A 4,307-nucleotide genomic window follows, 5' to 3' on the forward strand; every position below is an offset into this window, starting at 1 on the left:
TTTAGCCCTTAATGTTTAATGTTTTCTCAGTTTGATCTTGATTCTAAAAGTTCAACAAATTTAGCCTCAACATTTACGAAATGTTGCATGCTAAATTTATTAAATCGAAAACATAATAAAAGAATGTCTAAATTTTGAGAGTTAATTTTATTATTATACCAATTAAAATTGTGTAAAATTAATGGAAAATATATCGAGATAAAAAAAACTAAATTATTTTTATTTTTTATTTACAACGAAACATGACAAGACAATTTTGAAAAGACTAAACCCAATTCATAATTCAATAGTGTCCTCGATCACTGTTTAATTGGAATTCTCAACACATAAGTATAATTTTTTTCAGCAATTCCTAAATCAACTTGCATATATATAGAAATTTGCTTATACATAAAATTAAGTAATTAACCTAGAATAGATGGATGGGACCATTTTATGTAGACATAAGAACTATATGCATAAATAATTTCTGATAATATATTTTGAAAAGTAAAATAATAAAATAACTTCTCCTAAAGTAAAAAAAAAAAAAAAAAAGAAGAAGAAGAAAGAAAGAAAGAGAGAGAGATAATTAAGCATGTTTTTTATAATAATTAAATTTAAAATATATTCCATGTGAGTTTTATTATTAATAAAATTATTTTTTTCAAAGTTGGATACCGCCCTTCCAACTATTATGTATGTGTTTACTTGAATTATTTGCATGTAATATTTCCATTTAAGGTAGTATGTAAAATAAATTGATGAAATTTCACATTAAAATTCTATAATTGACCGACGGAGCTGTAGCTGCCACATGGTCATGACCCACGTATTGGGTTTTAGGTAATTTGCCTTATCAATTGACCTTTGTGTTCTTAATCCTCCATACCAATTGAATTACATGTACCTAAATTATAAATATGTACCTCTTTTTTTTTTTTTTTGTTTTAAAGAAAAGTCATTATGTTGTATGTCTGTAATTGCTTAAATTTATGTGATAAAGGCTACACCATCCATGTAAGACGGGTCTCAGTTACGTGTATTGAATTGAATAGGGATGGCTCTTGCAATATGTTTGCAATTTCTGTAATATATAAAATTCTGTACCTATGTATGTTGAGGGAAGATCGATTTCTTCTATTGAGGTCTTTGAGATGCTTTAAAAAGTTATTATCATTCTTACATCAAGTAGGGGAGAGTTTGACTCTTAACTCTGTTAGAGAGCTTGAGGCAAAAGATGGGGTTCACGGTTTTTTATAGAGCACGAGAGATGTATGTCAACTCGATAGGTAGTTTGTGTGTGATGTATAGTTTGATGTAACAGAGGCACCTCCGTTCCATGAATTTCACCTCAAACTTAAATTCTCAATAAAGTCGAGAGATAAAATCTTAATTTAAAAACAATACGAATTTATTAAAAATTCCATCAACTTAGATTTCTTTTAGAAAAAATCTACTTCCCTCATCACAAATAAAATAAATTTAAATAATGACTATCGGAAAGTTAATACAAATAGTAATTAAAATATTTAAATTAAGATAAAAATAGAAAAATATGTGAAAATATTTCAGTTTTTGTATTTGTCTGGATATGTGACATTGAGATCCATGGGCTACCCATGAAATCTCTTCCTTTTTCTCTCAATCTCAGAGTTACGGCTTTATAAGCCAAACCCCATCTCTCACTTTTTTTAGTTTTCTCTTACAAAGAGATTTCAACTTTCCCTCTCGTTATAATTTCCTCAAAAAAATATGGAGGAAAAAGAAAAGGTTCCAGAGAAAAAAGCAATACACAACCTTCCACACGGTATGAAATTTCAAACAAAAAAGAAGCTTTGTTTTTATATGTAAAGAATGTCAAAGCTCTCATCTTTTTCCTTCTTTTTCTTTTCTCTGGGGTATCATCATTTCTTCTCATGTTCATAAAGGCCTGTGTAACATATTCTTTTGCACTTTCAGCTGCTTCAATTCAAACACTTCATGATTGAAATAAATAAAAATAAAAAAACTTTCTTTTTCCATTTTAAATGAAACCACTCTCAGAGCTCTTTCATCTTATATTGTTGCTACAAGACTAATTTAAATATGCAGAACTCATATTCTATTTTTTATATGCATATATACATGCAGATCAACCAGCACTGATGGATGGGATTATGATGATGAAGGTGAAGCAAGTACTGCTGAAGAATGAATTCCAATTCGGTGCAGCTGCCACCTCCATTGCCACTTGTTCATCTTAATTTGGTGCTATCCTACCTGAGCTTCTTTTTTTATTTTAATTTCTTAGTATTTTTTTCTTTCTTTTTTAAATATAAAATATTAATCTTCTTGACCTTGTAAGACCTTTTCTTGACCTTGTAAGACCCAGTCCAGTATTTCCAACTCTTCTTCTCCTTCCTTGTCTATCCCTCCTGAGCTGTTTGTAACTTTGAAATGGTCAAATCATATGCCAATTCCTTTTCTAGGTTTTCTTTAATATTCTTTTTGCATATCTTTGGGAATGAAATGGTGAAAATCTCTTAATGTCTTTGTTTTGTATATGCATAATATTATGTTTAGGGGTATGCTTTTATATTTTGGACAGGATATAAAGCCATCAATATCAATTGTTATTATGTGGGTGTGTGTGTGGCAGAAAATATGCTTTTGCAGGCACCAGTTTCGTTGTTTTTTTTGTTGTTGGTCTAAGCTGTGCGAGAACAAAAATTAAATATTCTCTTCAGATCTGTGGCTGGTTCTGTAAGAGTTTCTCCTCGTGACTTTCTCTAATGCCTTTTTCTTTTTTCTACCATAACATCCTTAACATATATCCACTGTATTATTGGTGTTTTCTTTTTCATTTTTTTCAACGATAAAACTTCTTCTTTTTTTAAAAAAAAAAAAAACACTCAGAGTTATTTAATAAAAGCTGATTACCCTACTGTAGGGATTGGAGGGTTGTTTTTTTTTTTTTTCACTTTCAGTGACAAAAGGAAGCCAAAAATGGAAAGAGAACACAGAGTTAATTTCCTTAATTTGATGACTATCTTTTTAATTCAGTTTCTTCTTTAACACAAGACAAGTGGGATTAAAGTACTAAATTTGGCAATATAACCCCAAATACACTTTTAAAACTTCATTTGGTAACATTGCTCATCACTAATTCAGTACAATAAGCTTATACATATAATTTCAGAAAATAAAACATAAAAAGATCCAATTTTAGCCCTTCACCCATAGCTCTTCTTCATGCCATTTCTTCATATGTTGGACTCCAGAGTCCAGACTAATCCTATGGGAAGCATTTAACCCTCATTACAAGAAACTTCTCAAAAATTCTTACTTTTGTAGGGATGAAATTGCTACCACTTCAATCATCAACTCGTTGATTTATGACAGGTTGTTTGATTAATAACTCTTGTCCTAACCAAAGGAAAAAGAAAAGGTGAACTCTTGGGAATGTTTATTTCTATTTTAATACATATTTTGTAAAATGGTAATTTTGAAAAATCATGACTAAATGTAATATATAAATCTTAATAAACCCAATTCAAAGGAATCCAAAGTGATTTCAACTGTACACTCATCCATCTAATTCTAAACCACACACAAATATGTAATATATATGTTTGGATAATGAGTCTATCACTCCCTCTCTTTAACTCTTATAAAAAAAAAACTTTTTTTTTTTAGATTTAAAATAATTTAATAATCACGTTACATATTAATTAAATTTGAAGTTGAAACAATCTCTTAAATAGAGTATAAAGCTCTTTCAATGTTGTTTTTTAACTTTTAAATGAAAGATAAAATTAAAATTTAAAAAGATATCGTATTTCTTACCGGTCGAAATGAGTTGCAATGTATACATTAAAATTGTTGCATTTCGGGTTTCTTTAAACGATCTCAAAAAGCATAATTTTCCAGGTCGATTTCCTTTGTCAATGAATCCCTAATTCATGCGGATATATATACTTAATTTATAATTTAAGAAACTCAAAAATCAACACAAAACCTAGATGGTAAGAAGCCAATTAGAGCAAGGATTAGGGTACTTACAAGAAAATTAAAAATTGAATTAGACCTAGCGTTATTACTCTTGATTTTTACAACTCAACTTTATATGATTAACTCTCGAGATTCCTAATGCTACATTGGAAAAATGTCAGCATCATAAAATAACTTTATAGAGGCAGTTAGGCTCAAATAATGACTTGGTTTACCCAACCTATCACTTCAAGTAATTTGCAACATATAAGTAAATAAAATAAAAATAAAAATAAATGTCAGCCCTACCTAAAGAGAATATATTGATGCAACATAAATATATATGTCCCCAACTA

The 4,307-nt window shown here is 29.1% G+C and overlaps 1 long non-coding RNA gene across 1 annotated transcript; it reads left to right on the forward strand.

Annotated features, from left to right (window-relative positions):
- Window positions 1-1,571: 1,571 nt before the first annotated feature.
- LOC108488680 (uncharacterized) lies at window positions 1,572-2,508 on the forward strand. Its single transcript, XR_001871796.2, has 2 exons — window positions 1,572-1,789; window positions 2,113-2,508. It is a non-coding gene; the product is annotated as an uncharacterized LOC108488680 (long non-coding RNA).
- The last annotated feature ends 1,799 nt before the right edge of the window (window positions 2,509-4,307 follow it).

The sequence above is a fragment of the Gossypium arboreum genome, chromosome 10, assembly GCF_025698485.1.
Source record: "Gossypium arboreum isolate Shixiya-1 chromosome 10, ASM2569848v2, whole genome shotgun sequence".
Lineage (NCBI taxonomy): Eukaryota > Viridiplantae > Streptophyta > Magnoliopsida > Malvales > Malvaceae > Gossypium > Gossypium arboreum.